Genomic DNA, 9,123 nt, shown 5'->3' with positions numbered 1-9,123 from the left:
GAATCTATCTTCATTCTTGGCAATTGGTTGACGAATTTTAAAGAGAAATTAGGAGTTTTAGCCTAAAGTTTCGTAAAGCGAATTTTTGTGTTTTGAACATCGATTTGGAGTCGGATTTGAGCGAAACTAGTAAGGTTGGACTTGTAATTGAATGAATTATCGGATTTTATAAGTTTTGTCAGGTTCCGAGGTGCGGGCCCAGGTTGGACTTTTTGGATGATTTTGGGCTTTTGATTAAAGATTCAACATTTATCGATGGGTTTGTTTCTTTTGGCATTATTTGAAGTTTTTTCAGTTTCTTTTGGCTAGTTTTGAGCCGTTTGGAAGTTGGTACGCGTGAGATGGTATTTTTGGAGCATAGTCTTGGCTTGCTCGGTATTAAAAATGGCTTCTTCGAGGTAAATAACACTTCTAAACTTGGTGCTGAAGGTATGAAACCTCGAATTATGTGTTATGTGTTTGGTGTTGAGGTGGCGGACATAATAGGTGAGGGGCGTGTGGGCGTGCACCATGTAATTTATGACTCTGTTATTTCTGTGGTACTGTGTAGTTACCCGACCTTATCTGTAACCATGAAATCTTTACGTACTAAAGTAATTGAGCTGTCAATCATGCTAAAGATCATGTTTAGGCTATATGCCGGTACCGTTGGGACCCGTAGTGGTTGTTTCTTGCCGTTGACTTATTGATTCCATTGAAATTTCGTACTCAGTCATATTCATTCATTACATATCATATCTCAGTCTCTGTTATTATTTATTGATACATCATATCATCATTTTCGGGCTAGTTTCATGACATTGTGAGCCCGTGAGAGAGAGACTGGAGAGATTGATGACTGAGCCTTATGGCTATATATATATATATGTGTGTGTGTGTGTGTGTGTGGATCGGGTTGCACGCTGCAACGAGCCTTATGGCTATATATGTGGATCAGGATGCATGCTGCAACGGGCCTTATGGCTATATGTGGATCGGGCTGCACGCCGCAGCAGGTATTATACAGTGCTGAGTGATTGAGTGTGCTGAGTATTGAGCATGGTGAGAGAGAATGCGAGACAGTGAGATGGAGTACTCTGAGAGTGTGAGTACATGAGTTCATCACTGAGATGCATTCAATTTGACATGCATACTTGATATACATGTATAGAGATACATTTTCTTCTACTACTCGATTTTGGTGACATTCATGATTTTACATGTATCTTGACATGCAGGCATAGAGATGTACTTTCCGCATGCTATCTGAAAATGAAACATCTTATTTATCGTTGAAAGAATTTTTGTAAAAATCACAGTTTTCAAGCTTACTCATATTTTCTTGGCAAGTTCTGTAAAAGATTTGGATTTTCACTGAGATACTTGAAAAGCATGCCTATTCTCTGGAACTATGAACGAGCTGAGCATTCTATTTCTGAGATACTTCTTTTATTACTTGTACTATATTGTTATGAATTGTTGTTGGCTATTGGTGTCAGACCCGACCTTTGTTCCAACTCGTCACTACTTTCAACCTAAGGTTATGTTTGTTACTTATTGAGTACATGGGGTCGGTTGTACTCATACTACACTTCTACATCTTGTGTGCAGATGTTGGATGCTGATGTTGCTGCGTACGGCGGGAGCTGGATTGGAAGTCGTACCTGCGTTCCAGTCACATCTGCCTTTTGTTCATGGTAGCCTTAGAAAGTTAGAATATATAAATCTGTTTACTTACTTTTCGAACAGATAATGTATTTATTCCATATTAGCTTTGTAAATTTTAATCTTAGAAGTTCATGATTTGTACTACCAGTTCTTGGAAAAAAATTCTTGTATTAACAGTTATATTATCATTTCTTTTCTTAATAAGTCTTATTAAATAGAATAGTTGTTAATTGGCTTATCTAACGGGTTGACTTATGTGTCATCACCACTACTTAATTTTTTGTCGTGAAAAATTGATATCCCTAATTGATGTAAGAATCCACCTTTTAGAAGTGGAAATATTCATTTGTTAATTGTTCCTTCTAGACTACATATCTCATTCACCTACCACATCTCCTCTAGTTGAACTATTTATAAATAGAACAATTAAATTCTATCTACGAATTTTTTTCAATGATCAGTACTCATTCCTTTTTCCTGCTTAGATGCTAGAAATGGTGGTCCGTCTTATCGAATGATACAATTTTCTTGTTACGGATTTTAGGCGTCCCGAGTTTCTTTTAATAAATTTCTTCTTTCTTAAAAAAGACATGTTATTTCCGTTTTTGGAAAGTGGCATATTTTTCAGGCTTGTGATTCTCCTTCAATGACATAGAAAATGGTATCAATCGGTAACTGAATCTCCATGCTCTGAGTCGGATAAAGGAACGAGTATTTGATCGGACACTTTTCCGGCGCCGCGAATCTTTCGACGGTTTTTCAAGAATCCGGTGATTCTCTTTTAGTAGGTACATTTTTTTTTTTCAAAATCGTAAATTTAGTAACCCCTTTGAAACCCTAGTAGCTGCTTCGATTTAATTCCCAAATCTTGAACCCTAAATTACTTTAATTAAAAGACCATTAAAAGCAAGTTGCTAAATCTGTTCTTAATTGATTGGACTAATTAAATTTTTTATATGTGCTGTGAGTTTAACTAGCATTTCTGATTTTAAAGTTAATAACTTTGTGCTATGAGAAGTATTTTAACTAGGGCTGCAGTGTTGCATACTGTATTGGTGCTTTCTTTAGTCTCCTGATGATTCCAATCCATTTCTTAAATTTTTGAACTGTTTAGTTTTCAAATCCGTTATGCTTACTAGTGATTGTTGCCATGTAAAGTTCTGCCATGTGACCATGAGGTCACGAGTTCGAGCCGTGTAAACAACTTCTTGCAGAAATGTAGGATAAGGCTGTGTATAATAGACCTATGGTCTCGCCCTTCCCCGGACCCCACGCATAGCGGGAGCTTAGTGCATCGGGCTGCCCTTATGCTTACTAGTAATTATCAAGTTGTGTATAATTAACTTTAGTTGCAGATATGGTGTCACGGCCCAAATTCCGTATAAGGCCATGATGACGCCCAACACCGTTGTTAGGCAAGCCAACACTAATCAAATAGTAAATTCTCATTTGAATAGTTAGTTGATTAAGAAATTTAGAGTTTAAAAATTTAAGCATATTTAAATGGAAGTAATAAATGCGAATTGAAATCATGAAAATAAGCCAAAATATCATAAGTCTACCAATGTGTGTGCCAAGACCTGGTGTCACAAGTGTGTGGGCAATCTAGTAGAATACACAAAATCGTATCTTACTGTCGGGAAAAGAAATAGACATGAACATAAAGACAAAAGAGAGACTCCAGCTGCTGCGGAACGGCTCAGAAGGGCAGCTCACCGGGAAGTCTCAAGCTGAGGAGTCCAAATCTACACGCCGGACTGATGGCCAGATGCAACTGCCTCAAAGCCTGTACATTCAAGTACAGAAGTGTAGAGTGAGTACATAAAAATATGTACCCAATAAGTATGTCATCTAACCTCGAAGAAGTAGTGACGAGGGGTCGACTCCGACACTTACTAGCGCCAGCAATTATAATAATATGAAGTTCAATATATTAATTCACAATGTATGTAGATAACAACAAGCTCAAACAGGAATAATACTAAAAATCCTTTCATCTAATTAATAAATCTAGGCACTTTCTTCATTTAAAATAAGTGATCTTTCGAGCAATAAATCATACTAGTTATAAGGGGTTCCGGTTCTGTTATCACACACGAATACCACCGAGCACGTTCGGCCCGATCCAACATAAAAGTAAACTGTGCACTGCCGAGGGTCGAACGACCCGAACCATATATACATTTATTAACCTGCCGAGGCGAACGGCCCGCTCCCATGAGAGTAGTGGAAATAATCACCCCGCTCGCGGAATATACTTGCGACGCGGTCAAGTATAAATATAACTTGATGTTTTCTCAATTCTTTTCAAAATAAATATTTACTTGAAATCTTTGAAACTGTGACGTCTTCAACTTAGTTCCATTCAATGCAAATCAACAATTATAATCATATGACGGTACCCACAAAGCATGGTGTAAGCCTAGAACTACCCGGACATAGCAGGAATAGTAGCTACGTACAGACTCTCGTCACTTCGTGCGTATGTAGCCCCACCAATTAATCATATATTAATTAAGTTCACCTATAGGGAAATTTCCTTCTTACAAGGTTAGAAAAGAGACTTACCTCGTTTCAAGCCTACTTCCAATTCAAGAATGCGCTCAAACTCTCAAACCGGAGTCGCAAAATCCGAAACTATTCAAATAGTGTAAAAATCAATCATTATAGGTTTACAAATTCATATCCTAGCTATAAAAGTGATTATCCAACCCCAAAGGTAAGATTCCTAAAATTCACCCCGGGCCTACTTGTCCGGATTCCGAAAATTTTCGAAGGAAGTTGTTACCCATACCCTAAGGAACATAGATATATGATTATTACTAAGTTTCATGGTGATTTTCGTGGAAAAAATCTCATTCTTGCCAAACCCTAGGTTTTCCTCTAATCCCATGATTTTCACTAATTTTTACATGATAATCTACCCAAAATCTAAGTATTTAACTCATATGTAGTAGGAATTACTTACCTCAAAAAGCTTGGTGGAAAACCCCTCTCAAGAAGCTCCAAAATTGCCCAACAATGGAGTGAAATGTGTCAAAAATGACTAACTCCCGTATTAAATGAAGGCCACTGCCTTCAGCGATTTCCGCACTTGCGGTGCTTTGACCGCATCTGTGGTCTCGATTATGCGAGCAAGTGTCCGCTTCTGCGGAAGGCCCACCACTTCTGCGGAGAAGGGGATGCATCTGCGGTTTCTGGGCTGCCCACCCTTGGCCGCATCTGCGAGTCATGTCCCGCACCTGCGGGCTCGCATCTGCGGCTGGCCAACCGCTGGTGCGGTTATGACAGCAGCTAGAGCTTCAGCTCCTCCTCCAATTTTCAACTTAGCTCGAGCCACGTCCGATTGACGCTCGGGGCCCCCGGGGCCACGCCCGAACATACCGACAAGTTTGAAATGATAAAACGGACTCGCTCGAACCCTCGGAACGCCCGAAACAACATTAAAACTAGGAATCACACCCTAAAACCAATTGATTCAAATTTATGAACTTGAGGAACCAAGGAACCAAGTGTTCCGATTTCGATCCAAACTCTTTCAAATCCCGAACCAACCATCCCCGCAAGTCATAAATCAGTAAGAGCAAGTACGGGAAGTCTTAGGGGAACGTGGTTCTAGAAAGCAAAACGACCAGTCGGGTCGTTACATTTGGGGAATGTTTCTCAAGGTTCATGATATGATTACTTAGTAACTGATTATTTTCATATTTGCTGAAATTGACTTGTTAATTACCTGTTATACATGTTATGGTGCATGAGGTAGCAGCCTGTCAAGTTATGTGCTAGATTGAATTAGTTTATTTCTTGGGCAATACGTTAAGGCAGGCAATAGTATGCTCTCATATCTCAGAATAGTCAATGCTGTAGTTGGCGTCCCCTTTCTTATTATATATATGTAGAAGTTTGGATGATCTTGTGTATGATTAGCTATTTACAGTGGAATAGCTAGAGTTTCAGTAGACATTTGGAGCAGACTTCAATGTCACTTTAGAACATAGTTAAGCTTGTGCTGATTATGACAATAAGATGTGTAGATGAAAATGAGTGACAGAAACACGAATCATCTACATTACGCATCAATTGCATGTCAAAATTGCAACGATATTGCCTAACTAGATCTGATGTGATGTTTTACCTCTATACACTTCACTTTCTTAACTTTCAGTGTGTTCAGCTCTTTTGGGGTGTGTATGGCATATGGCTGTTATGGAACATTTTTTAATCTAGAGACATAATACTGATAGTTCTGAGCTACTAGCCTCTTCCAGAAGTGATTCCACCTTTGTGTTCCCTAAAATTATTGGCTGAAGATCCTCGGATTACTTCGAGGTTTAAAATTCTTTCTTTCCTTTTGGTTTAGAGGTTAAGATTGTCAGCATCAATCCTTTTTTATTTTTCATTTTTCTTCCTAAAACCAAACATCCTCTCCAAAAGAAATAGCTTTCTCTGATCTGTGGAAGGCATGGTTTTCCTTATCTTTTCTTTTTTAATCACGAAGGTGTGCGGGCCAACTTATTAGGGGTAATTCTATCCATCAGAGTTTAGGCAGATGCACAGAAATCGGTCAAGCATTTTTTGCCTCTACTGGGATTTGAACCCTATCTCCCATTTTACCCACTTTGTTAACTGCGAGGCAGCATCATTAAATGCCCGCATGCTTTTCATTATCTAGATCTTATTCTACAGGATTTCTATCTGATGCTCCAGTTTTTTTCTTTATTTGGTTTGTGCATTACTTAAGTGCAGATATGAATCTACTGTCACATGCTCTATGAATAAATTGCCCGATGATATTTTCAGATTCAACACGAATATGCCGTGAAGGAAAATCCTAGAAGTACTTGAAAAGTCTACTATTTCCTTTTGTAGACTTTATATTCAGTATTACATCACAGGGCGGTAATTGAGTTTCTAAAAGAACCTAGCTCAAAGTATAATGTAGCAGCATGCAGGAAGTTGAAGAATAGCACATATTATGGTTATGAAAAACTTGGAAAATTTCAGTGCAACTAAAAACTCCTAACAAAAGTAGAAAACCTTAGAATTTGAACAATGGCATAGAAACTGAGGATCTGCAGTTTCGACAGAGAGTAGTTGCAGATATTTGAAATCATGCTATATGAAGCTCATTTACCATATTTGTTTCTGAGCAGGTATGTTGTACCACTTTCATAGACCCTACATTTATTAGTAATCTGTACAAAATTTATGACTATTATAACAACAAGCATCACAAAAGGTTTTACTTCCCATTCCTCCTTGACCTCTTGCAGTATCCAGAAAGGAGATGATCCACGAAAGAATCTCAACCTGCTTCGCGAGGGGCCCAAATATATGCCGGCAGCTGCTTTTCAAACCAGTCTGTTCCTCCATTCAGAAGCACTTGCTACTGAAAAAGATATGGAACTAAGCAAGGGTGACAGCGACGCTGCCTCTTCATTCCTCATTTGGTGCACGTAATTGCCTATTCGGATTGGCTACATTTGATTCTACCGGTAGTAATCCATTCAAGAAGCTGCTTGCACTTATCTTCCCACAGTTGGAATTAGGATGATTTTCAATTTTTTGTGTGTTAATGTCCACGCCATCTTCATGAATTCGGGTGACGGTCCTCGAATCGTCGAAAATTTTGTGGGCTATTCAGAAACGACCTAATGAACAATAGTCATTGTTTCGCCATGACCGTTCCTTATTTTTTTGGCACTTTTAGGGTAATAAAACAAAGATTCGGGACAATTTCTAATTTTTTATTTACTAATGTCCTCGTCATCTTTATGAATTCGTGCGACAGGCACCGAATCGCCTAAATTTTGTGGACCCATCAGAAACGACTTAATGAATAATAGGCATTGCTTTTCCATGATTGTTTCTCGTTTTTTGGCATTTTAGGGCACTAAAACAAGAATTTAGGGCCATGTTCATGAATTCGGATTACGATCTCCGAATCGCCTAAAATTTTGTGGACCAATAAAAACAACCTAATAAACAATAGACAGCGCTTTGCCATGACTGTTTTTTATTTTTTTTTGCGTTTTAGGCCATAAAATAGGAATTCAGTACGACTTTTAATTTTTCATGTGCTAATGTCCACGCCATCTTCATGAATTTGGACGATGGCTTCGAATTAGCTAAAGGTTTTTGGGCCCATAAAAAACGACCTAATGAACAATAGTCATAAATACGCCATGATTGTTACTCATTTTTTGGCGTTTTAGAAAAATATGAATTCAGGATGATTTTCAATTTTTCATGTACTAATGTGCATGCCATCTTCATGAATTCAGACGACGGGTTTCGAATCACCTAAAATTGTGTGAGCCATCAGAAACGGCCTAATGAACAATAATTATCGCTTCGCCATGACCGTTACTCACTTTTGGGGTTTTAGGGCCATAAAATATGATTTAAAGACGATTTTCATTTTTTCGTGTGTTAATGTCCACGCCATCTTCATGAATTCGGGCGATGGACTCTAAATCGCCTCAAATTTTGTGGGCCAATCAGAAACGATATACTGAAGGCGTGGGTTAAATTTTGTTACTCAGGACGTTTTTGATGGCCGGCAAAATTTTAGGCTATCTGGGTCCGGTGGCCCAGGCCTATGTAGAAGGTGTGGGTTATAGCACACGGAAATCTGAGAATCGAGCGGATTTCTAGTTTTATGGCCCTAAAACGCCAAATATGAGTAAGGTCGAGGCGAGACGACGACTATTGTTTTTTAGGACGTTTTTGATGTGCCGGCAAAATTTTAGGCGATCCGGACCGGTGGCCTGGGCCTATGCAAAAGGTGTAGGCTATACCACAGAAAAATTTGGGAATCGAGCATAAATCTAGTTTTATGGTCCTAAAATACCATAAAACGAGTAACGGTCATAGCGAGGCGGTGACTATTGTTACACAGGATGTTTTTGATGGGCGAGCAAAACTTTAGGCGATCATGGCAAGGCGGTGACTATATTTACTTAGACGTTTATGATGGTTCGGTAAAATTTTAGGCAATCCGGGTCTGAGCCCATGCAGAAGGCGTGGGCTAAAGCACACGAAAATCTAGGAATCAGAAAAATCTAGGAATCGGGTAGAATTTTATTTTTATGGCCCTAAAATTCAAAAAAAAAGAGTAACGGTCATGGCGAGGCGGTGACTATTGTTCCTTTAGACGTTTTTGATTGACCTGCAAAATTTTAGGCGAGCCAAGTTTGGTGGCCTGGTCCCATGCAGAAGGTGTAGACTATAGCACTTGCAAATTTGGGAATCAGGCGAAATTTCAAATTTATGGCCCTAAAATGCCAAAAAATGAGTAACGGTCATGGCGAGGAGGTGACTCTTGTTTCACAGGATATTTTTGATGGTTCAGCAAAATCTTAGGCTATCCGAGTCCGGTGGCCTGTGCCTATGCAGAATGATGAGATGGGTACTTTTGTTGCAAGAGTTTGATATAGACATCCAAGATCGAAAAGGGAGTGAAAACAAAGTGGC

At 39.0% G+C, this 9,123-nt stretch overlaps 1 long non-coding RNA gene across 1 annotated transcript; it reads left to right on the top strand.

The window, feature by feature from the left end:
* Positions 2,079–7,468, top strand: LOC109227111. Its single transcript, XR_002068224.1, has 2 exons — positions 2,079–2,435; positions 6,921–7,468. It is a non-coding gene; the product is annotated as an uncharacterized LOC109227111 (long non-coding RNA).

This window comes from Nicotiana attenuata, chromosome 6 (assembly GCF_001879085.1).
Source record: "Nicotiana attenuata strain UT chromosome 6, NIATTr2, whole genome shotgun sequence".
Lineage (NCBI taxonomy): Eukaryota > Viridiplantae > Streptophyta > Magnoliopsida > Solanales > Solanaceae > Nicotiana > Nicotiana attenuata.
This window is presented reverse-complemented; position numbering and strand designations above follow the sequence as displayed.